General features: G+C 32.0%; 1 long non-coding RNA gene and 1 pseudogene across 4 annotated transcripts; both read left to right on the plus strand.

Annotated features, from left to right (window-relative positions):
- Positions 1-7,236: 7,236 nt before the first annotated feature.
- LOC145570892 (serine carboxypeptidase 1-like) lies at positions 7,237-9,787 on the plus strand (annotated as a pseudogene).
- A 10,235-nt stretch (positions 9,788-20,022) lies between these two features.
- Positions 20,023-27,551, plus strand: LOC145572038 (uncharacterized). Of its 4 annotated transcripts, XR_014096674.1 has the most exons (6): positions 20,023-20,162; positions 23,676-23,819; positions 23,989-24,059; positions 25,734-25,777; positions 26,574-26,606; positions 26,810-27,551. It is a non-coding gene; the product is annotated as an uncharacterized LOC145572038 (long non-coding RNA). The 4 variants fall into 4 exon arrangements; XR_014096675.1 differs by lacking the exon at positions 26,574-26,606; XR_014096676.1 differs by lacking the exon at positions 25,734-25,777.
- The last annotated feature ends 213 nt before the right edge of the window (positions 27,552-27,764 follow it).

Here is a 27,764-nt window from a genome sequence, read left to right on the forward strand (position 1 = left end):
TGTATGAAAAAGAAATTAAGTTTGATGCGATGTACTTGGCTGAGTTGTTTGATGTTCCTAATATTGGATATGACTTGTATTTTAAAAGCAATGTGATAAGGAACCCTCTACCTGATGCAAACATTGATGAGATTGTGGAGTATCTAGGTGGAGACCCGGAGGAAACCTACATAAACCACAATGTCCTAACCCCTCTTGACAAAATCTTGCTAAAATTTGTGTTCAATGACATAATCCCTCGCTCTCAAAAGAGAGACAGTGCAAACAAGCTTGATTCTGTCCTAATTTATTGCCTAGCCAAAAAGATTCAAATTAACTTTCCCTCTATCATGATCCAACACCTATCTCATTGTGTTCCTAAAGGCTGGAAGGTTGGATATGGTAACCTACTTACCTATGTTTTCGAAAGCTTTGGCATCTCCTTTACTGATAAAGAACCTCTGCCCCTCAAAAATACCAAATACATGCAATCTATTTTCCTTGAAAATCATAAGATGAAGGTTGTGGATGGATGTTTTGAAGTTGTGCTGGAGGAAAAGGAGAAAAGGCCTAAGGAAGTAGGTGGACTAGCTGAGGGGGAAGAGGAGAGAGCTACTGGGATCATAGAGGGAGTAGTGCAGGATATTCAGGCGGAGGACGAGGAAAAGGTGGTTGAGGAAGTGATTGAGACAGGGGGAAGGAAGAAAAGGAAGAGTTTGAGGTTGATGAAGAAAAAGGAGACCTCTGCCCCCATTTGCATTGATATCTCAGGGGTGCAAGAGGATTTGCAGAAAGTCACAAGCTCTCCTACTTCGGGCAAGTATGCATCTACTTCAGGTTTTGCAGCATTCAGTTCCCCACCGAAAGTTCCCAGCGAAGATGTGAAGGAGATGAAGGAGATGCTCCAGAAGGTGCTGAAGGAACAAGAGCAGTCAACGGTGAAGATGGAGGAACTGAAGAAGAGTGTGCTCACTCTTGATGCTGAGCTGAAGAAACTGGTCAAGAGCTCAGAACAGGGGAGACTGTCCACAGTGAAGGACATTGTGTCTCAAATCAGCAAGAAGCTTGAGGATCTTGCTGTTGATGATGACCAGAGCACTGCTTCCTAACCTCTCTTTCCTTGCAGCCTATCTATGTTGATTAAACTCTGTTTTTACTTGTTTTTGGGAAACAATTTTTATTTTGGTCTATAATATTTTGGGCACTCTGTTTTTTTGTGAACTTGCAAATTTGGTACATTGGCCGATGTTTTTAAATCGGTTTTGGATGATGAATGTCTATACTGCTTTTGACTATATGCTTTGTGAATGTTTTCTCTATATATGCATGCTTCTTGTCTTAACACCAGACCACTTGATGGTGCTGTGTTATGGTATACTATGCTTGTATGTTGGTTTTTGATAATGCCAAAAGGGGGAAAAGATGCAAACTATCCAAGGAAACTTAATCATTCTATGGTCTCTGTTCGAAGTCTTCTCAGCAAGCCTACATCTCTACAGGCAGGTATATGTAAATACAAGTTTTTCCATTTTTGCAATTTTTCTTCTTTTTGTTTTCTGTCTTTATTTTTATTAAGTAGTTCCCTTTTTGCATTGCATTATATTTTTGCATTTTCATTCTTTAGTTTAGGATGGATTATCTTTGTTTCCTTGTAAGTAAGTTTGGATTGTTTGTCATCATCAAAAAGGGGGAATATTGTTGGACTTAATGATTTTGATGATGACACAACCTTACTTACTTACATACTAATAAAGGCTTGATTGTTTGAGTGTGTGATCAGTGCAAAGACTAGGAGAATTAAGTGTCGAGCAAAGATACCATGAGGAACATGAAAGCCAGAAACAAAGCTATCCAAAAGAAGAGTTCCCTCACAGGAACTGGCGCTTCAGAAATGAAGACTTGAGAAGAGAAGGTTCCCTCAGGGAACAGAAGCTTCAGAGAAGAAGCATCACCAGAGAAGAGAAGTTCCTTCCAAGGAACAGAAGCCTCGGAGTAGAAGCTTCATCAGAGAAACATGAAGACTAAATATTTTATATATTTTAGGATTTATGTAAGTATAAGAAAGTTAGTTACATTCGAATTTACTGTGTGGAATTGGTCTAAGAAGATAAAATTGTGCATGCTAGTTTTTAGGAAAACGGTTGCAATCTAAAACGTTTATCTTTTGAAAGGGATTTTATTTCTTTCTGAATTTCGAAAGTATCTTGTGCAAAAAGATTTTATTTTATTTTCGAAAATATCTTCTGAAAAAATAAAATCGCCATGTTTTCCAAAACTTGCGGCCTACTCTCCCACGTTCTTGATCAAGTCGTGGTTCTGCAAAATTGAGGAGTTCATGGTTCCTTAAATTAAGGGACATGATCTTCTTAGTGGGCATGAGTAGTGGCGTAATGGGTTTGCAGCACAATGAAGTTTTTCCAAGGCGTTTTGTGATCTATAAATAGCTCTTGATTTCTGTTGGAAAAACTTGTCCTTGCTCACATAAGTTTTCAAGCTTTTAATTGAGTCAAGCGTCCAATTCCACATAAGTTGATTAGAGTGTTCTTAATGTTCTTATACTAGAGTTTGTTTTTCTTTCGAGTTGTAATTGGGGAATGGGGAAGTTCGAGTGAACATTTGTGTATGAGAAAGAGAAGAGAGAGAGAAAAGAGAAAGAGAAGAGAAAGAGAAGAGAGAACAGAGAAGTGAGAAGAGAGAACAGAGAAGTGAGAAGAGAGAAAGAGAAGAGAATAGTAACAAGTTGGGTGACTTGTTCCTCAGGGTTTCAGGTTCGTAGAGGAACTTGAGTTTGAGTCTTTAGCTTGTAATAGGATCATTTGCCCTATTATAGTGAAGATTCTTTTCCCAAAATCCCAAGTGGTCGTGGTTTTTCTCCTTGTTAGGGCCAAGGAGTTTTCCACGTAAAATCTCTCTTGCATTCTTTAGTTCCTTCAGTTAATATCTCAGTTCCTTTAGCTAGCTTAATTTTAATTCCGCAAAAAGTTTGGCTAAACTCTTATACTACAATTCAACCCCCCCCTTCTTGTAGTATTCATTGAAACAACAATATTCACAGTATAACCTAATTTATTTGAAAGTAATAAATGTCACACACAAATGTTTCTAAGTAATATATCAATACATATAATTATATGAGCTAATTACGTGCAATATAATATTTACGTAGTTTTACATAATTTGTTATTTTATAAATAATTTCACGTAATTTGTTACCAAATATATTATACATAGTTAAGTATATATATACATAGTTAAATATATTATACATAGTTACCAAATATATTATACATAGTTAAATATATTAAAGTTACCGAATTAATCATATAAATATAAAAAACATATATATACCTTGAAATCACCATGAATATAATTAGGCAAATACCTACCTAAAACTTTCATTTTATGAAATTTACATATTATATTATGGGAAATAATAACTAATAAAATCAACAATAGAATCTCTTGAAAATCAAACAATAATACTCGTATAAACTTTATGAGTGTATGACCCAATCACATCATTCCATAAAAGTTTTTAATGTAATTAAAATAAACAGCAATTATTTCAGTACTACCTTCAGTTTTTTCCTCCTTCGTCTGTCTCATCTTCAGAATCTGCATAGTTCAATCAATTCTAACTAAGCTTGTGAAATCAGTTTGAGTTCAATAAACAGTTATTAAAGGTGTCCAGATTATACCTTCCTTCTGCACAGAACTTTTAGCATTCTGTGTTGCAAGTTGGTCGAAGTAAAGATGTCTGGCAAATTGTGCCAAAGCATCTGCTACTTTGTTGGTGTCCCTTGGCACCCATATGATGATTGTTTTCGGGGGAAAATTTATTGAAAGATTCTTCAAGACAGAATCTGCCAACTGTCTTACTGTAGCATTTCTCACAGTTCGCTTTTTACTCCGCCATTGCAGCATATCCAAGGCAGTTGAATTGTCTGAGCATATCTTATGCACACCATCAATTGAAATAATACCTCGTGGGAATTCATATTTCATTGTCAACAACATGGGAGATATAAGTACTACAAAAGATTCTTATATGTTTATTGTAAACTTACCTGAGAGGTTCCCGGAATACAAAATCGAGAGTTTTACGTGACCGGAGAAAGTTGTGTTAGACATTATATGTACCGCATGCAACTTGTTTATATTATCTTATACTTTAACAAGGATGCCAAAAACTAATTTATAATCTTAAGGGTTTAGCAGTATGCATCGATACCTATTATATTAATCAATTCATCTTTAATATTAATCCATCTCGATCTAGGGTTTATCGATTTTTGTTTCGCAATATTAAATTTTCTTATTTACATTTATTGCATATTGAAAATACATGGATAAACGATGAGATTAACTGATCAGGGTTATACGACAACTCGTTGAATCGTGAGTTATGCACATACCAATCACACACAAATATGTACAAGTATTGCAACTTCTCTGAGTTTTTGGTTTCATTGTATCACAAACCAGAGAAGAGTGCAATAGTTGCGTCCGTAAAGTTAACCAAGAATTTGGATCAATAGATCGATATTTTTAATAGTTAACCAAGAATTTGGATCAATAGATATTTTTAATATCTATGGTCCTCATGAATGTGATAGTCCTACCTGTAAAGTGTCCAATAATATGGTATGATTCTTCTAAATAAATCAAACTATATATATGGAAAAATTAAACTATGGCATTATTACATACATTTCACAAATTTATTAGTTATTAGAATTTTGTTTAGGTTGACTCTTATGACCCTTTTAAACACTATTTTCAAAGGCAAAGTGTTATAAAAGCAATCCATGCAACCCATGCAAAGACCACATACTTTTCATTAGGTAGGCAAGTACTAATTAGTGAATATGAGTTTATTTTGTGATTTGTATATATGGCATATTAATTAATGGAGTATTATTTAGTTTGCTTGAATCTGATAAATAGTCTCATCAAATGATTGCAGGTTGTTTACAAATTGGCAAGATAGGCCACCTAGTGTTTAACCAATAATCCAGAAGTTAATTGCATGTAATAATATAAGTGTGGCTCTTCAGATAATTTTATTTAATTTAGAAGAAAACACATAATTAATTAGTGTACTTTTTATTGTTTATTAGACCTCGAGAGGTAAACTAATTACTCGTAGATGAATAACGCACAAGAAATAACATTAGACATGTTATTGGAGTCATATTTATTTAAGAATTAAAAATTCACCTAACTTAAATATTTCAGCGGAGATGTTGATGGTTATGTACCCCCTTTATTAACAAAAAAATACAATTAAAAACTCGAGCTTCCGATCAAAACACCTTGGCGTCCATGGTATTGCAACAAGCCAACGATATGGTAAAACTCCATATTATGCACTTCTAGCTATATATAGCCTTATTAGGTGTGTAATAAGACTAGAATGGACTCGGTCTACAATTACTTATTATAGACCCAACCTTCTAGTATACCATACGAATATGATTATATCATACGAAATGTAATTATATTACTACAAAAGTGATTATATCATACGAAATGTAATTATATTACTACAAAAGTGATTATATCATCCTGAAACTGTTATGTAAATGTATGACTCAAAAAGTGAATTTATCATTATAAAAAGTATCAAATAGTAAATTACATCATTCAAAAGATGATTTTTAAATTTTATCATCCTAAAGATAATTATATAATCTCATTAAATGGTTTAATATGAGATTATATAATTCAAAATATGACTCACAAAAAGATAATTATATCATCTAAAAAAGTGATTATATCATCCATAATGTGATTATATTATTTAAAATTGTCAAATTTTGAGTCTACAATAATTTATTGTAGAGCGAGTCCATACAAGACCAATTGTTAGGTGTGATAGACGATAGATTAATTTCAAAAGTTTTAAAATTGATTGTGAAAATAAAATATACTTGTATTATGTATGTAGATGAATAATGCTGGAGGTTGGAGTATAATGGGCTAACATTTGTGCAAATAAGAAGGCTGGTCATGCAGTGCCCACTTTCCAGCCCAAGAGAGATCTCACTATGATTTCTTCTTTTCTACTAAGGACTCTACCTCCACTCCACGTGTCATGAGTCATTTGTTGATGTCATTTGTTGTTAGTGTTTGTTAATTAAAGATCGATTAACCTTGAAAAGCTGAAAATAAAGGATGAAATCCCAACTTATCAATGCAAGCTAATTGAATTTGATCTTAAGATAATCCTTTAAAATCCACTACCCACTACAACTATATACAAGTACGTAGTATATCATATTAAGCCTTCCTACGCTAGTGCCTACACAACAACCTAGTATCATTTGCCTATCTATCAAGAGTAATTGTTCCACACTTCCATGTGACATTCTATCACAAAAATCCACCCAAAATGTCTAATGCCTAACTTGATCATGCTATGATCACTAACAAAAATTCATTACTACTACCAATTATTCCAATCCCTTTATTTCCTTTAATTTACTACAACATATATAGAATTATCCAAAAATGATCATATATGGCATACTCTAGCTTAATACCTAAATAATAATATGTGTAACATTGTAGCACATGTACCTTAATTATATATTGAGATCGATTATATAAGATAAAAAGTTTGAATGTGTGGCTTGATTTAATTTCTAACAATAATATAGGAATAGTAGGTTTTCTAGCAACTCATCAATATAATGCAACTAATCAATAATAGTAGGAATAGTAGGTTTTCTAGCAACTCATCAATATTAAGCTAAGTGTATGTAGCTCATTGAAATTGGTCCTAATTATTACCTTCAAAATTGGGAAAGATAATGCACTATCATATAGCTAACCTAGTACCTAACAAGCAACAACCAACATTATGTATGCATGCAATCCACTTGACCACTTGATGTACGTGATAATAATCTACACAAATTCCATTTGATGCTAACTGAGTGTAACATTATGCAATCCTATCCATTGAGTTTGCAATAATGCAATGACATACGCATTATGAAACTAGTATAAATATAGCACATACATACATCTCATTATTCACTTCACTTCACTTCAAACACTCCCGTCTAAGCTAGCTTCTGTTTAAAAGATATGGCATTCAAATACTTTCTCTTGATAATTTTTATCTTCTTATTTTTCATCAACTCAATTTTCTTTAGTAATGGGGTTATTATCCCTAATGGTCAACCATACAATTATTTTTACTCTCAATTACAATATAATACAACCAATTATAAGAATGATCCTTGGATGATGTTACCAAATGAACTCAAGGACATTCAATTCCACATTGAGCCCCAAGACAGACTCAAAGATAAAGATAAAATACACAAGTTGCCGGGTCAACCTGACGTGGTGGATTTCAACCAATACAGTGGATATGTGACGGTTGATCCATCTGTTCGCAAGGCACTATTTTATTACTTGGTTGAATCACCAAAAGATTCCTCCACAAAGCCATTAGTCTTATGGCTTAATTGAGGTATGTAGTTAACTACAATATATATGCTATTGACGATCAATTTATATTGCATAATCTAAATTGGTTTTCTAATAGATCTTTCACGTTTGTATTTCAATCTAATGTTAATTAATCAAATTTAGGACCTGGATGTTCCTCAATTGGCAATGGAGCATTCTTGGAATTGGGACCCTTTAGGGTCAAGAGTGATGGGAAAACATTGTTTGCAAATCCACACTCATGGTATAACGGTACAATGATGAACATATTGTTTTCTTTACTTCATTGAACGTATGATAATGTTGTAATATAAAAAGTAATGATTAGTTGATGCATGAACCTTGATTATGGCAGTGGCAAATATATTGTTTTTGGACTCTCCGGCACCCGTGGGATTCTCCTATGGGGATTTAGATTTCATTGTCAACCACACGGGAGATATAAGTACTACAAAGGATTCTTATATCTGATAGAGTATAAAACATATTCTTGGGCCTCAACCATCAGCTTAAGCTTTTGGTTGAAATGGTCCTCTAACATGATATCAAGAGCCAGCGTGACACAAAGGTCACGGGTTCGAATCTCATCCGCCCCTCCTTCAAAGTGGAATTAATTCGCACCAGGTATGGGTGGACCTGTGTTGCATCCACATTTCAAGCCCAAAGGGCCTTTCATGTGAGGGGGAGTGATAGAGTATAAAACATATTCCTGGGCCTCAACCATCAGCTTAAGCTTTTGGTTGAGATGGTCCTCTAACAATATCTTCCTTGTAAACTGGCTTGAAAGGTTCCCGGAATACAAAAACCGAGAGTTTTACATTACCGGAGAGAGTTCTGCTGGACATTATGCACCACAACTTGCTTATAGTATCTTATACTATAACAAGGATACCAAAAACCCATTTATTAATATTAAGGGTTTAGCGGTATGTATCGATACCATCATTTTATATCTAATATATATTGATCCATTTCTAGGTTTGTCTTTTTTAAGCAATAATAATTTTTTGTATTACATTTTTAATTTGTTGCAGATTGGAAATGCATGGGTAGATGATGAGATTAATTGGTCAGGTCTATACGACAATTTGTTGAATCGTGAGTTATGCACTTACGAAGCTCACGCAAATCTTTATAAGTCTTGCAACTTCTCTGAGTTTTTGGTTTCATTGCAAACCAGAGAAGAGTGCAATAGTTGCGTCCGCAAAATTAGGCAACAATTTGGATTAATAGATATTTTCAATATCTATGGTCCTCATGAATGTGATCGTCCTACATATAAAGTGTCTAATGATATGGTAAGATTCTTAAATTAAATCAAACTATATACTACGTAGAATTATTAAACTATGGCATAATTACATACATTTCACTAAATAATTTTTTTTTTTTGTGCAGGTTGATTCTTATGACCCTTGCTCAGTAAGATATGTTGAACACTATTTTCAAAGAAAAAGTGTTCTAAAAGCATGCAAAAACCACATACTTTTCATTATGTAGGCAAGTACTTATTAACTAGATTTTTTTTTTTTTTAGAAACTTATTAACTAGATTAATCTGAGTTTATTTTATGATTTTTAGATTTAGATTAACATTACTATTTTGTCCTTAATGAATTATTATTATTTGATGGAATTTAATTAAAATAGTCTCATCAAAATATTGCAGGTTGTTTACAAATTGGCAAGATAGGCCATCTAGTGCTTTACCAATAATCTAGCAGCTAATTGCAAGTAATAGTATACGAGTGTGGCTCTTCAGGTACTTTAATTTAGAAGAAAACTCATAATTATTTCATATACTTTTAACATTTTAATTATTATTAGACCTCAAGAGGAAAACTAATTAGATGATCGAATATTTACATGAAATATTATTACACAAATTGGAGTCATATTGTAGAATTAAAATTCACCTATAACTTAAATATTTCAGCGGAGATGTTGATGGTTATGTGCCCCCTTTATCAACAATGAATGCAATCAAGAAACTCGAGCTTCCGATCAGAACACCTTGGCGTCCATGGTATTGCGACGATACGGTAAAACTCCAAATTATGCACTTCTAGTTATATACATTCCTTTTAAACCATAATCAGCATATTTCATTACAAAAACAAGTTATATACTAATATATTTGCTAAGAAAATTATAGCTGAATTAAATTTATGTTTACATGTATATATATGCAGCAGGTTGGTGGATATGTAGTAGAGTATGATGGGCTAACATTTGTGCAAATAAGAGGGGCTGGTCATGCAGTGCCCACTTTCCAGCCCAAAAGAGCTCTGACTATGATTTCTTCTTTTCTACAAGGGACTCTCCCTTCACTCCACGTGTCATGACGACCATTTTATCTACTTTGTGTATTTTATTTATCTAATTACTGATTAATTAGTCTTTATTATTAATCAAACATGAAAATATGAAAACATTATGGTAGTCATATTTCAAATAACTATTGTAAAATTTTCTATTACTAAAGTATTATACTCGTATTTATTAGTATTATTTAGTCTTTATTTGTTTTGTGAGAGCAATGATTAACTTTAATTGTATCAAAGAAGAATACACTTTTCTTCAGCTTATTTTCAGTTAAGTTCAATTCTTAATTTTCTCCTCTCGTAAAATATTTAACTTATGTATGATGTTCAATTGACATGAGAAACTATTAAACTAATTAGGAAATGATTTGAAATGTTTCTTTTTTTAAATTTTTGTATTTAAAGCATCTAAAGCACATTATGTGTTTTTAAATTGTTGATAAAGCTTTGGAACGTGTCCAAAATTGGAATTTAAATCTTTACTCCGTATTATTAGCCGTACGTATAAGCTATGTCAAATGTTGAACATTTAATATAATGTGGGAACAAAGAAAAAAAAATTATTACACGTAAATTTCAAAAAAAAAAATTGCATCGCAAAGTTTTATTTCATCATATGGTATTATTCAGTAAAAATAATGTCAATAACAAAGGAATTCTATTGACAACAGCATTGAGAAATCCCCCCAGAGGGATCTTGAACGCATGTTGGAGTAGTCCCAGGATGTTGCTGCGCACAAAGTGTTTTGCAATTCCTATTCGGATCACAGTTTACCAATGTGCTACATTGTGGCACACCAGCAGCATCCGCAACACTTGACAAATTGCCTGTTTCAACACCAAAAATAATCAAATTATTGTTGTTACAATATTAAGTTCCGACTCACATTGGAAAAAAAAAAAAAAATGAACACGTATAAATTATCTTAATATTTTTAATGTAAATTTATTAAAACATCTCATGTAGTAGAAATTTGACCAATAATATAATTCACGTGTCAGAAGGATGTACTATGATTGTACAAAGTATAATACAATGCACTTTGTTGCCTACAGCCTACATGACCTTCATTAAGTACAAATTTATGTACTCATACTAAAATCGTTTTCATTAGGAAAAAACACACACACTTTTTTACGTACATTGCAATGGATAAAAAATAATTTGTACAATTAGTTCAAAAAATATGCACATGAATAAAGTATGTTTCAATGTATATGATGGTACATAAAGTATTATTTTTATTATTATGATAAAAAAAAATAAACAATAAAAAATTTACCAGTAGAAGTAGCAATTAGTAGTACGAACAACATGACAGGGATAAACTGTGATGATTTCATCTTGAAATTAGAAGTATAATGAATATTAAATTTACTTTTTAAGTATTTTGAAGGTAATGCTAGTTATTGATGGTGATGGAATTAACAGTGCTTCAATTAGCCTCTTTTATATTAAAAAACTTGTCATATATACGAGCCATAATCTTTGCCAATTATTTTCTTGATCAGAAAATCAAGAAGTTGCTTTTATATTACTCTCGTACTCTCCCAAAATCACGAAATTATACGAAGTGTTTTATGACAATTTACTATAAAAAGAACATGAATTTACTACTTTCAAGGAACAATATATATTCTCCGCATCATCATATTATATTCATATATATATGGAGTACTATATTTTCTTGTAAAGAAATACTCCGTATATAATATCAAGATAGTTTATTCAAAAAAAATTGCATGATATCATCAATACTATATACTAAAGTAATCACCAGGAATATTCTATAATTACACGTGTCACGTTTACATTAAAAAATTTCCCTCCAAAATTTTTTTTTTAATTATTTTCCTTAGAATATAAAAAGATAATTGATGAAAAAAATAAAATAAACAACCTTTTTTAAAAAAAAATTAATATATAGCCTAAATAATAGAACAATAACAACAAATTTAAATAATTAAAATATTAAAAATATACACAATCTATAAACAAATACAAACTTATAATAATATATAAATATAATGTTTTTCCTGTGAATATCCGAGCGTTGCTCGGGCAAAAAACTAGTATACAACTATACAAGTGTACTAGCTAAAATCACGGAATCAAATATTTTTCTCAAGGTAAATGAAAAAAAAAAAAAAAAGTAGGAGGGTACAATTGGGATTTACATTATAAAAACTAGCCTTATAAATATGTATCAACTAGCTTAGGACCCGTGCCATGCAATGTAAATAACAAAAAAAAAAAAAAAATCAAAATTTTTTTAATATAAAACTATGACCGACATAACACAACTATAACATAGGTTTTGTTTAGTTTCTTCTTATTTTGCAAATATAAAATATAAAACATGGAATATAACAAAGAACGATTAGACCATGAGTATATTAAAATTATGTATTACACACAATGGATAGAAACAATAATCCTGTTTTAATGATATTTGGTCAATTTTTTTCCCTAACAAAATATAAATATGAAAATATTTAAGGAAAAAAATTCAAAAAGTGCATACATAGATTAGAGTTTATTATAATGATAATGTTAAGCTATATTGTATACTCCCTTCATCCCATATGTTCTTCGTATATATTATAATTAGGTGAAAAACCAATTAAAATATTAAAAAAAATCCCATTTTATATTAAAAAAGAGATTCTAATCGAAATATTAAGAACATAAAAATAGCACCGGAACTTAAACTATAATGCAGTTAATACACTTTGTAATACTTTGTAATAGTAGAAAACAAAAATAAGCTAAGTGATATATATAATAAATAGCTGTAAATTTAAAAAATAGAATAATGTTATTTTTGTCCAAGAAATAAATTAACAATGTTATATCTTTGTCTAAGATAAGCTAAGTGATATATATAATAAATAGTTGTAAATTAAAAAAAAAAAAAGAATAATGTTATTTTTGTCCAAGAAATAAATTAACAATGTTATATCTTTGTCTAAGAAACACTTCCTAAGTTATTAGTAAAGTGGAAAGATTTCTACTAATAATAATAATAATAACAATAACAATAACAATAATAAAGTGGTAGATTTGGAAAATATATTATTACAAATAAAAAAAGTATGTGAATAAAAAATACCATAATTAAATAATTTGGTGAATATTTTGTGTATATATATAATAGGTAACATTGGATAGATTAAAAAAAGAAAAAAAAAAGTTAAAAAGAAAAGGGGGGTTTTGAAGGGAAAAAACAGTATCAGGATGTGACATGTGTCACTCCCGATATCTCTTTTAGTATTAAGTTATTGACTAACAATTCAACATTTATGGAAGTAATGTAACTATGTTTGTTAAATAGCAATAACATTTAATCATATTTGACTTATTTTGTACGGTGTAATATATTCTAAGTTTTGGAGTTGATAGTTTGATTTTATAAATTCAATTTTCCTCTTATAATTGATTTAATTGAATATAAGATTAGATTATATTTCTTTTATGGTTATTGGTTATGATTTTGGTTATACGGAGTATAATCAAGTTTAGGAAAAGTCAGCCCCGTTCCTGATATATTTTGGGCCCTAGGCATAATATTAGAAAAGGGCCCCTCACCTAACTAATATTTTTCTTTAAATATAGTTGAACAAAAAATCGACAAAAAATGAAAAAAAATTATATTATTTAAATTATACTTAATAATACCGTTCAAAAAAAATTATATACTTAATAATACACTGCATAATCCCCACTTCATAAATAAATCAAAAAAGGTGATTTGTTCAAGCATTTTGTGGCACAAGTGTTTATACAATTAACTCAAGGTTGATTGTCAAAAAAAGGTTGATTTTCTATTATATCCTTCTCAATTGATAATTTTGCCAAACAATTCAACATCTCTTGCCAAATATACATTATTCATTTATTCAAACGTATAAAAGTATACTAATAATGATTATACTAGCTATGACTAATTGACTCGAGTTTAGTATGATAAAATCATATTGATAATTACTCCGTATATAATAGTTATAGTACTCCGCTGAGACTCCGTACTAATGTACTATATAATTAGAGTAAATCAAATCCCTTAAATCATGGCACAATACTTAGGCTAGTATTTACAATTGAATATATCTACAAGTAATAAACAATATAAATAGAGTAAGAGCTATATTGTGTTACCTTTATGCAATCATCCAAGGAGGATCGGACGTCAAGGATGAACAAAGAGCAAGCCGCCAATGTGAAATTGATCGAAATTAAAACAACCAATAACATAAATAAGATGGGAGTTGAATAATTGTTGATAGATTTTTTTTTTTTTTTTTATTTATTATTATTGTCTTGTTAATTGTCTTAACCATTGCCATAATCTAGAGAACTTGAACTGAACTCTTGAATATGGGAAATTGAAGATAAAATCTAAATGATATTATGCGAATGAATATTATACCAATTGATAAAGGGGTAAATTAGAATCCATTAAAGAAAAAAAAGTGGTAAATTGGAAAGCTACTGATAGCTATTCAATTAATGAAATTAAAAAAGGAAATGAAGAGGTACATTGTGATTCTAACCAAATCAACTAATAGCTATTCAATTAATGAAAATAAGTAATTAAAGCTAATTAAACAATCACATTTCCCGTAGTAGTATTTGACTTTTAAAATTTACTTACACTACACTAATGGGGCAAATTAGAAGGCCATTTATACTTTATTATTTTTTTTAATATAAAAATTTTGGGCCCCTTTACCCCGTGGGCCCTAGGCGGTGGCACTCTTGGCCTACCCTCAGGGCCGGCCCTGGGAAAAGTAATAACCCCCCCCCCCCACTTTTTCTGAATGGTATCATCAATAACTAATTAAATAATTTCCTAATCTTATATGATATTATTACTTAAAATAAAAATAAATAAATAAAAAAATTGACATATCTTCAACACAAATATATATCTATATAGCTATTTAAAAATTTCTTTACATAATTTTGATCATTTTCTATATCATTTATATATAACATATCTTTCATAATCCTTTATTTTGATCAAAATTTGTCAACTATATTTTTAGATTTTTTTATTTATAAAAAAACTAATTATAATGATAGTTTAATAGTGATTATTGAAAATTACCGTGCATGGCACAAGAATTAACCTGGTAAATTTATGTTTTTTAACCATTTTGAGCACGAGATTCTAGGATCAATTCTCACCCCCGCCCTTGTGGCTCTCTAAAGTTCAGATTATTTTAAAATAATCTAAAGTTGGAATTATTTAAAGTGAATACGTGAAAGTTGAAATTATTTTATCAATTTTTCTTTAAAAATATTATATTAGTAATAATGTTATGTGTAGATAGATTCTATCAATAACTTTATACTAGAAGCGAAATTTAGAGTGACACGTTTTCATATTCATTTATTTGTAACTTAAAATATTGTCCTTCCATTTGAAAATTATATTTCCAAATACACTTAAATATAATAATTTGATATTATTTTGTTTAAAAAAAATTTGATATATTTGAGTAGTATATTTTAAAAAATTAAATTTTTTTGGTAAATTATTATTGTTGAATTAATATTAGTAAAACTCTTATGTTACACGTGACTTAAGATCTATTCTCTTCAGCTTAATTTCAGTTCAGTTAGTTGTTTTATAATAATCTGTATAATAAATACGTGTTTTGGCCGCACCCGCAAATTAGAGAGAGAGAGTCCACTTCACAAATTCAAAAGAGTATCTATCCAAAACCATACGGCAATATGAGGAGTAACCCCTTATAAAGTGTTTGACTTTCTCTTCTTTTCAATGTGGGACATTTAAGACCATGTTCACTTCACCTTAAAAAAATAATATTAAGTAAAAATAATTTAACTTCATCAAACATAAGGTGAAGTGAACGGGGCCTAATGTTTTATTGTTAGGATATACTTCAACACATGCCAAATTTAAATAATTCATGTCAACATGTTGGGTTAGAGATAGGGATGGCAACGGGTCGGACTCGGAGCGGATTATGCTAAATCCGACTCCGATCCGACAAGAAGTCGGATGTTAAATCCGACATCCGACTCCGACATCCGACTCCGAAATCCGACTCCGACTCCGACTTCAATATCCGACCTCCGACTCCGATCCGACCCGACTCCGAGTTTCTTTTACATTATTTAATATACTTTAAGATGTTGGGCTATTTGGGCCTTGACAACCCACACCCAATGCCACCATGACCCACACAAAAATCCACTATCTATTGGAGTCGGAGTCGGATAATCCGTCAAAGTCGGACATTTGTCGGAGTCGGATTTTTTTCTCGGATTTTTTTTAGGATCCGACTCCGACCCTCCTCCGACTCGGAGTCGGATTATTTTAACGGAGTCGAACTCGGATTACTTTTTTCTCGGATTCGGAGCGGATTTTTTACCTCGAATCGGGGCAGAGTAAGGTCGGATTCGGACTGGATTGCCATCCCTAGTTAGAGATTGGATCATTATTCACCCACAAGACATTGGGTTGATCATGACCTCAGCACAACAACAGCAGAACATCAGGAAGAATAAATGCTACTCCATAGTCCATACTCCATGAATTGAGTTTATACCACTCGAATTGTGTTATTGTGCGTGCTGAAGAGACGTCACTTACTATTTCGTACTATGTACTTGTACTTCGTACAGAATAGGACATTACAAGATCATATTAATGTATGAAATGATACTACAGAGTAAAATTTAAATTGTTGTGTTGACGTGACATCTATCACTTGCTTTTTAGAATGCCACTAAACCCGTTGATTCGTCATATGCAACAATTGAAACACATTATTAATGACAAAAATGATACAAGAATTGAATTTAATAAATTATATGGGGCTAATTATTTTAGTGCCAAACTGAAAGTCATTTTGGTCCAAAGTAACTAAAAGTACATCCAAATATGTGTTTTTTTTTAAAAAAAAAAAAAAAAATTACATCCAAATATACTAATAACCACTTCTTAGATAATTGTTGATTCAACTAAAAATAAAATATACACTAACTCCGTTTCAAATTATTCGGAACTCCTTTCAAACTCCTTTATTATTATTAATATTGTGTCCTTCACTTCTCAAATTTTCACTAATTCTCTTTTGGATATATAGGCAAGTTAGTAACCTAAATTCTAAATGCATGATAATAACATATGAACACGAATAATAGCTTAATGTAACCAAAGAAATGAAGTAATAAAGATACATCATTTTTAACAATAACTAGACATATTAATATTTTCCTACTCGTAACATTAATATATTTGATGTGAAAGAACTTTAATTTATCTATGTTGCTTTATTAGGATAGTTACATGGCTTTACTTGCTCCTCAGAATGAGATTTTACATGTGACAACAAAAATGTCTTAGTTTTAGAAAAATTGTCAACGTCATCATTCTACTCTAAAAATTAAGAAATTATTAACTCTTATTGTAAAAGTTGGTATCTATCTAAGTACTCCATTTTTTGTGACACTACAAAAAACACATTGATCGCTAATTGTACTTGGTACAGTATTAATTAGTAAAATGATTGATGTTAGTAAAACTAATGACGGATTGAAAGTGGCTATTCTATTTTTCAATTTTTGGCTTAAAGTCAAATTATATACTAGTATTGGAATTAGCAAGTTTCTGTAATAATAGTCGTATATCAACAAGCCTATATATACACTACACTCACATCTCATTACTAATAATTCTGAGATCATCATTCTCTGAATATCTTCTAAGCTTCACTCTATCAATTCAAGCATTACTAAATTTCCCTTTTAATTTCTTCATTATTCCCGCATTAAGCAAGAAGTTAATAAAGATATGATAATGAGTAATTGTATTACTTATTTCTCTTGCTCTCGCTTGTTTTTTCCCTTCTTTGGCCTTCTCTTGTTGCCTCTTGGGTCACACTGCCGTCCCAAACCAAAGAAGCTCATCGATGGAGGCCGATAAGATCACATCCTTGCCCGCCCAACCGATTGGGGTTGATTTCGAGCACTATGCATGCCGGGTATGTAACCGTTGATCCGGCTCACAGGAAGGAATTGTTCTATTATTTTGTCAAATCCGCTGAGAATTCTTCTTCAAAACCGTTGGTATTGTGGCTGAATGGAGGTTCGTACGCGATTCTTTTATTTTACGCTACATATATAATTAACATACAGATTAGCTTTAAGCATGTCACTATGCTTAGCTTGTTTATTTGTTTTATTGTTAAAGTCTAAGTGACGCTTATTATTATTACAATCTGTGTTCAGTCTTACTTTCTAATTATGTACTCTGTACTTCATATTAATTACTGTAGTAAAATGATGTTATTAGTAAAACTAACGACGGATTGAAGGTGGGAGCTGAGGTTGAAATAATGGGGCCAATCAAACATGTGATCAATAAATATTTCACTGTGTACGACTGTACGTGCCTCACATTATTACAAGCTTTACACCATTATAGAAGTAACTATTACTGCCAATTAATTAAAAGACATTTATCAAAATAAATAAATAAATTATGTCTATTCTATTTTTGGCTAAAAGTCAAATTTTATAATGGAATTAGCAAGTTTCAATAATAATGGCTACTTGTATGTTGTAATATATATGCATTATTAAAATTTGTAGGTTAATTACAATTGCATTTTGTAATTAACGTAAGCTATAATGAAATTTTTAGGACCGGGGTACTCCTCATTTGGTAGTGCATTTTTGGGAGTTAGGACCTTTTTCGAGTCAAGAGGGATGGCAAGACATTGATGTTGAACCCTTACTCCTGGCATTATGGTATGAAAAATATTTTAAGTACGTAGCATTTTGTATGTCATTTAACTAATTATTTGGTATGATAACTTAGCTGATGGATTGATTTGGTTTTTGGGTAATGGAAGAGGCGAACATGTCATTTTTGGACTCTCTGGCTGGAGTAGGATTCTCACACGGGAATGAAACGGTTGTTACCAACCATACCGGAGATATTAGTACAACCGAAGATAGCTATATTTTCTTGATTAATTGGTTGGAAAGATTTCCGCACTTCAAAGATCGTGACTTCTACATTACCGGAGAAGACTATGCTGGACATTTTGCTCCTCAATTGGCTTATAGTATTTTACACTATAACAAAAAGGCCCGCTCCCGTACCAAGACTAACCTCAAAGACATCGCGGTATAATTAATATGTTTCATATATAACTTAATAACATGACTAGTTCATTTATATATGATTTACTTCGTATATAATAACACAACAATACTCTAATTTATCTTATTGTTTGTAGATTGGAAGTGCATGGTTGGACGACGAAATAAATTGGAAGAGCCTGTATGAAAATTTCTGGAGGCGTGATATGTGATCCAACGACGCACATACAGATATATTTAGAAGTTGCAACTTCTCCGACTTTGTAATTTCCAGCCACAACAAAGATTGTGATCGTGCGATTGATAAAATTGCCGTGGAAACGGGAGATATTCAACTTTTTAATATCTATGCTCCCATTTGCAACATGTCAATGAAATCTCACGTTATTGAATCGGTACGTATTTTTAAAATTATACGTGTATCTCTCTATTCATAATCTTAATAAGTTTTCTTTTTTTTTTTTAGGAAATTTTGACAATTACCACATTCTATTATGTCCATTTTAGCAATTACCACGTTCTATTTTTTTTTTTTTGAAAATTACCATCTTCTATTTTGTAAAACATCAAAATCTCCCACCTTCTTGCCTCCCAACTGCCTAATGACGTTATGTGGGGCCCACTTTTACCTTCCCTCTTCTTTTTCCCTCCCATTTCCTCTATGCTCACTCGATTTTCAACTCCCCTATCTCTCTTCTCTCTCCTTCGCCATTAATATCAATTAATCCAACTTCACCCACCTCAGTTGAAAATCGAGTGAGCATAGAGGAAATGGGAGGGAAAAAGAAGAGGGAAGGTAAAAGTGGACCCCACATGACGTCATTAGGTAGTTGGGAGGCAAGAAGGTGGGAATTTTTGATGTTTTACAAATTAAAAGGTGGTATTTTCAAAAAAATAAAAAATAAAAGGTGATAATTGCTAAAATGGACATAATAAAAGGTGGTAATTGTCAAAATTTCTAGTAATTTACATAAACAACAAATATTTACCTTGTTTCAAAAAAAAAAAAAATAATAAAAATATTTACCTTATTGATCTTCGTTGGGCTATGGTGGCTGAAATATTTATAAGTGAAGCCCAAAACCAATTAGACCTAACCTTAGCTATTCATGTGCTTCACGCCTGCACCTTTCCCTCACTCCATAAACTCGTTCGCCAGATTAAACGCTGGAAATGGAGGTTTCCGATCAAATTTAGGTTTGTCAGTTGATGAAGAATGAGATGCAATTAAACAAATTGAATCACATTTAGGTACTTTTTAATAAATGTTGAATTTTTTATGTTCCTTTTTTTAATTGCCGGGTTAATTTCTTGTTAATTAAACTAATTTATTTTTTATGCTCTCTAATTATTGTGGAATTTTGTACTTAATTATTGACATTCTTCTCTATTAATGATTTTTGTTGTTAGGTTTATGCTTTATTTTGTATTTGTTTGTGTTGAATTATGTTCTTGTAATTTCTACGTTTTTGGCAGTTCAATAGCGTCAATGCCCTAGTATTATCCTCAATGATTTTGGTAGATTAATGAGAATTTTAAACCAATTATACTAATTAAACCGATTTATACTTAATACTTATGGCTCGTTTGGTAACCGGTCATAAACAATGGTATTGAGAATGAATGTGGATGTAACTTTAGAAACAAAATTAGTGTTCATTCCCATGATCTTACAAGTTGCAAGGACTCAAGGTGCCCCAAATTGTCTATTTTTCTTCATAAATTTCCATTCACCTTCCCTGTTCCTATGGAGGTCATAGGTTGCTTTCATACTAAATTGCATTTAAATTTATTGTCAGTTAACAAACAAGCCGATAGTATTTACAAGGGTGGGAATGGAAAACTTCAGTCGCGATAATTAGGTAGAAGAAAGAGAAAACATTATTGAAGTAAGGGGAAAAAAAAGTCATTTAAGCCTTTTAAAGTGTCAAAATTAGAAATGTTGCAACTTACATGAAACTTCCCCCAAAAAAAAATATATGCTGCTGTAAGACAAAAAAAAAAGTCCAGGAAGTATTATTTATGTATTTTGAGAGAACAAGGGCTAACAGTATATCTTCTTTTCTTTGTTAAACCCTCCTTTGGCCCAAGATCCAGGGCAGTCAATAATCTCAAGATGAGAGTCTAGAACGAGATGAACTTCATATAAAAACCATTCTTTGTCCTTTTCTAAACAATACAAAACAGGCTTACGATTGCGTAGTTCATCTTTCAGCCCATTGAAGACATCCTCTGCTTTAACATGCCACCAATCGAAACTTTCAGGTGAAGTATTCTTTGTGCAAGGAACCGTTTTCTTTTTCCAATGAGCCTTTTCAGCTGTGTCACATAAATGAAAGTGAACTATAAATTATTTAAAATAGTATTATGTGTCAAATACAAATATGGAAAATATAATAATTTGTACCTATCTTATCTAACATCCTCCTGATGTTGTATTTCTCGTATAGCTCACCTGCCTTTTGAAAGTATTCATCTTGAGTGTACATTACTTGTTTAGCTCCATGTTTATCCCACTGATCTTTTCTTAATCTCAAAGCTCCATCTGGAGTTGGATTATTGATACTCGGCCACATTTTATTCCAATGCTTATCTTTTTTTATATTCCTGTCCATCTGATTGTTCATAGAAGCAAATTAATTATATAGTTCAGTATAGTAGACAAATTACATTGGTTCAGAATCATTTCCAACAGACTAAGAAAACTCTTAGAAGCAAGTCATTTTGAAAAAAAAAATTGAAATAGTTCAATACCATGTGTTGTGTATGTTGTAAATGTAATTCGTAAGATAAGCAAATGTAAACCATATGTTTCTAATAACAGAGAGAACATCAACGTATGATTATAGAGATCGCTTAAGAGTTTATTTTGACCACCTTTTCCACTCTAGTGTAGACAACAACAAGCTCTTCTCTCATTCTCTCCTCTTTTCATCGCCAATGTCTCCCTTCAACTTTGATTATCCTAGTAGTGTTACCTGGCTCACCTCTCTCAACCAGCCTAATGTCTAATCCTATGCTGCTTTTACTACCTCAATAGTTTCCTCTTACAAGATTACAGTGTCACTAGGGTTAAATTGTCCTAGCCTTCTACGAAGTATTTTTTTTTACTATGATCACTCATATGATGAAGAGATGCATGAGAACTACAAGAGAGAGGATGTTTTGACACTGGCAGTTTTTGGACTTTTTGGTACGAATCTGGGCATCATAGCTATGCCAGAGTGATCCAAGTTTGAATTTTTTTTTAATCATTGTCCCTTAAAAGTATCGTAATTCAACACTAATCCATTGTAAAATACCCAAATACAAATTTTGACAATACACCCTTGTTCTACTATAGTTTTGTAAATAAAAAAGACAACAAAGATGAATGCTAAATAAGCAAGATTGCAACAATGTAATCATATCACCAAATATTTACCTTATCATTGTATTGGGGCAGGGGAGATGATGAGGGAGGTTCTGTCCGAAGTCGCAGGTTGTGGATAATGAAATCATTGTAGCTGTATGTCCACTCACCCTTTATTCTTTCAAGATAACAAGCTGTTTTTGGCGACTGTTTAAGAAAATGGTAATTGTTATGTGTTAGAGGCAATGAATAAATTATGAAAAAAGAAATAGAGTAATGGAAGGGAAAAGAAATAGAATAATGGAAGGGAATAGAAAGATACCATTAAAGTGAACTCAAAAGATGTTTTAGGGGAAGTCACTTTTTCTTTCTTCGATAGCAGTTGAAGTTGTGAAGTTGCTGGTTGTCCAACATGTTGGTGCCTTTGCTGTGACACTTGTAGTTGTGAACCTCCACACTGTGTGCTCTGAATGTATGTCAAGAGAAAAGAAAAAGTTAAATGGTATTCAATCACTAAGTTTAGTTGAAGATGTCAATAAATAAGCTGATAGAATATTTGCTGCTGCACTGTGGCTGGACCAAAAGAAGGCGGACATTGCCTTCTTTGATATGAGTATTAGAATAGAACTAGCTTTTCTCATTTTCTTTCCCATGTCTATTTCCTAATTATAAAAAGTGCGCCTAGATTCTCAATTTTGCCTTTTCTATTCTGTTACTTAACAATTTTCCTCCTGCACCCCACCTCAACTCTAATATGTCTTCACAACAGCTTTTGGTACTTTTTGCCGTTCAAACAGTAAGTTTCTATGTAATATCAAACATAGCTTATTGCCAGGGCAACCACAAATCAACAAAAGAGATATATCATTGAATTAAACATAGCTTTAAGTTTGTAAGCTATACTTTTTGGCTAGCTTATAGATTTTTAAGCAAAAGACAGGGCAACCGGTGTTAGCCTCCTTTGTGTTTGATCCACTGATGCCGTTCATGGAGGCTCACACCAGTTGCCTTGTTCTTTTTGCTTCATGACACCGATGTAAGCTTTATGCTACCAATTGTAACTCAGATTAATTTTCCTATTTGTTGCATTAGTTTCCCCCTTATAATTAGTTACTACTCTGATAATGATTCCCCTACTATTCCCTGTGCGTAGATTATATTTCCAAGGTTGGCATTCTTATTAGTGAGCTCCTTTGTTAGGTTGACATGACATATATATTAGAAGGATTTTATGTACATATATTTTTAGCTTATTGTGCAGATTTATTACTCAAATATTATCTGCATATTTTTTACAGATTGTGCAACCAAGTTAGCAAATAATGATTTTGTTTAAGATAAAACTGTACTCATAATATGTATATATGTGTTAATGTTTTTTGAAGAGTAAGTTTCCATGACAATTTTTCCAGGCTTCAAGCCAAGTAAATCCTCCAAATTTGCCAATTATAGAAGGGATCCAACTCCTGAATCACATTTGTATTCTAGTGATTACTTTTTCCAATTGATCTGCAAGTTACGTTGGGCTTAGGCTTGGTCATCAGGGCTTTATAAAGGTAAGCTTACTCAGTTTTGTTGCAAAATTGTGCCATGAACTGAACATTACCTACTTTGAGCTCTATGCTCTATACCATTACAATTAACTAATTAAGCCTATACTTTATCTGCTTATAGCGGTCAATTGTGTTTTGAGGCATTGTGTAATATAGTTAATTTATTTTTTAGGTTGTTGGAATTTGATTTTATACATGGATGAGGAGTGAGACCATTGGAAATTTCCCTTCTCTTTCTTGCAGGTTTGTTATCAAAAACTAGTCATTTTGTCCTTATTAAGTATAATGATTCAAGTGATTGTGATGTACCGTAAAATGGAAATGATTATACTCACTTCGTTAAGTATTATTTGCAACTTTGGGGTTAGGGATGGATTCCAAGTCAAAAAAATCTTAAGGGTTGTTTAAGAAAGTGGAGGGTATGTCATTAATAAATAATCAAATCCAAATCCTCATTTAAAAAAATTAAAATAAAAATCAGAAATCAAAGAACATAAACCAAAACCATTAACATCATACAACCTAGAATTCATTTATGATCAAAAAAATGTATTGAACTTAAAAAATTCGAAAAAAATAAAATTGATTGAACCAAAAAACAAAAAAAAAAAAAAAACAAAAAAAAAACAAAAATTTTTTTGCCTCCATCACACCACTAACCACCTAACACCCGTCTCCGTTCGACCTCCTTACAAATCCCCTAAGCCACCATAGCCAGAAAATTAAATGCATTAATCACCACCCTATTTGAAAAATCCAGCCAACCCGACAACCACTCTCTTTGAAGACCAACCAAGTCGACCTGATAAACACTGTCTTCGAAAAACCCACCCAAGCCCGCTAATGGCAATGCAATTAACCACCGTCGCTGATTTCAAGGTTCCAACGACGTAAATTTTGGCAAACATCAACCATTGAGCATTGACTAGGAGCATCAACAAGATCAGTAATCGATCTTTTTAGACTTTTCAGAGACATGGGAAATCTTAGTAGATCTGGGAATATATTAACCAACCAAAAAACAAAGAAGATGAGGAGAGAGAATGACAAAAGATGAAGAGAGGGAAAGCATATAACAAAGAAGATTAGGACAGAGAAAGCGATCAAAGAAGAAAATATGGGGAAGATGAAGAACTTCCAGAACTTGGGGTTGATTGGAAAATTCTGATGATAGATGAAGATAGTATGATTTAGATCAAGTAAGGGCAATATTGACATTTCATTGTAAAAAACTTATTAAAATTGGAAAAATTTGGAAAGGTGGCACATAATAGTAAGCATCCATATCTAGTAAAAGTAGCATATAATACTTAATGGAGGTAGTAGTTGTGATTTTACTACAAAATTTGCATTATTATCAATTATGCTTTGTGACTAGTACACTGTAAATTAGGTGCTAATTTGCGTTCTCTTTCCCACTATAAACTTTTATTTGTGTTGAGTTCTAGATGCAACCTCAACTGAGATTGCCTTAGAATAGATAAATGTCAGTCCTGCATGCTTTGGTGCAAACTAGCTCCATACAGGCATACAGTGTTAATGACCACAAAACCTTTTAAAAAAAATCATTAGTCTATTCTATCATTAATCTCTAAGTCATTAGTTAAAAAAGTGGGGATAGTGCTAGAAACGTAAAGCAATTTAAATTTCAAGCAGGATGTTACTATGAGATATAGCCAATTTTAGCAGCAATGATAATGATGGCAAAGCTGAGGGTAAGACCTTTACCTTTTAAAAATGGCCTTGGACTTTAATTCTTATTTTATGCCCTTTTCATTCCAAGCAGTAATACTAAGATAATGAGATGTTACAATATATATGCGGAGATTAGGTTTTTAATAATATGGTGAAACTTGTAAGTTTAAGCCAATTATAAAGGGACATAATTTCTGAAATGTTGTTTGGTGATCTGAACAGTGCATAAAGGCTAGAAAAGGAAATACAAAGAGGAAAAAGAACAGGTATACGTATTTCCTGTTTTGGTGACTTGGTCTAATTACATGAATTTAAACAAAGATGGAAGGATTGTTTGTGATTTTTAAAATTTCTTTTTATTGGAATTCCACCAATATGGTGAAACATGTGATTGGACTTCTTTCGGAGAGAATTTTTTTCTTTTTGATTGTTTTGCGTAAGGGTATAATCTAATTAATAGCAAGTCTGGGATTTTTTTTCCGTGTCAAATCTTTGGCTGTTTACTTTATAGAAGTTTTTTCTTATCATCCAAACTCCAAAGTGTACATCCTAGGGGAGGTAAAGAGCTTTACTTTTGGAGATAGTAATAAGTAATGCGTGACAGAAGAAATGCCATGAAGCTGCTGTCTCAGAAATCATTCAATAATAGGAAGAGGAATTGTGGTAGCCCCCCACATTCTTAAAGGAGCAAATAGTAAGCTGATTGCATAGGTTGCTTCTGTGCAAATCTGACAGAATTAAATTGCAATTTACTATGCTTTGTAGTTTGTACAAACGTTATTTCTACTCCATCTCTCTTGGCCCTAGAACTTTTTAGAACACTTAGTTCAGGATATGTGTTTCATGAATTTACTTATTCCATCTTATAGTAGTAGAGACTGCCTTGGGTACTTGGTTACATGTGTATTAAGATGGGTTGTAACTTGTAAGATATGCAATGTTAACCATTTACATAATACAAAGGTTTAATGGTAATGATTGATTGATGGGTTTAAGATGACTACACTACAAGCCTGCTTATTAATGTATGGATTGGTGGATCATATATTTTTTCTCTTACAGGTTGATGTGTGTGCATGGGTGTGTGTAGAGATGGTAAGTCTAAATGATTTAGTCTTTCACATATTTTTTGTATCATCGTGGTGGTCTTATAAAGTCATTGTTTACTCCATCTAGAGAAAATGAGAGTGAGAAAATTGAGAGGTGCAAATTCATCCTGGTGAATCATGTTTACATAGCTACAGTATCAACAATGAATGTTTATCTTGCTAATTTGTCTGTTGATATTTTGTTCATAGGGTATGCGCTATGCAGCTGGCCGGCCACTCTGTTCCCTTCCTATTAGGCCGAGGAGTTCTAGAATTGTATTGTTTGAAGGAAAATTTGCGAGAAAAGACTTTTTAAAATGACTTGTTTGGGACAATGGACTTTATATAAAGAAAAGTGGCATATTGGGATCTTCCTTCAAGAAAAAGTTGTGAGATGGGACCTTATTTGAAAAAGGGGGTTTGTGTAGGATTTCGGCGAGGTGGAGGTGGTTTTCGAGGGTCGGGGTGAGATTTCGGCCTTGTGGAGATGGTTTTTGGGGGGTTCGGTGTGGGATTTGAGTGAGGTGGAGGTGATTTTCGGGGGTCGGTGTGGGATTTAGGCAAGGTGGAGGCGGTTTTCGAGGGTCTGGGGTGAGGTGGTGGTGGTTTTCAAGGATCAATGGCCGGAGTTTGTCAAAAGGTCGCATCTCACAATTTTTTTTTTTGAAATAAGGTCCCAAGCTACCACCCCTTTTTTTATTTTTGTGTGTATAAGGTCCTTTCTTCCAAACAACTCGCTATAAATGGTCCTTTAATTATTTCTGCAGTGTCCTTTACACATTTAAAAGCTTTGTAAAGTTGAATTCTGCCAAAAGAATGCATGTATATTCTAACGCAAAGTTATCAGAATCGGGATTCTACTTTGAATCGGTGAGTGGGGTAGAATCAAATCGTACCAAAATGTAAAATTTGGCTTCAAAATGTAACGAATGACTACATACATAATTTTATAGCAATGAGAATGATAATAATATATATTGTTAATAACATAATATTGACATACAAACATAAAATAGTTTTTCAAGTAATTTCGCAAGCACATAACTCAAACAATACACTATAAATCATAAAGTCGGATTATTGGTACACATTCTTAACCATGAGAAAACCAAGTGTCAAGTTATTCATTTAACGAGATAGCTAAAGAATGACAACTACAACAAAC

This window comes from Chenopodium album, chromosome 12 (genome assembly GCF_948465745.1).
Source record: "Chenopodium album chromosome 12, dcCheAlbu1.1, whole genome shotgun sequence".
NCBI classification, from domain to species: Eukaryota; Viridiplantae; Streptophyta; class Magnoliopsida; order Caryophyllales; family Amaranthaceae; genus Chenopodium; species Chenopodium album.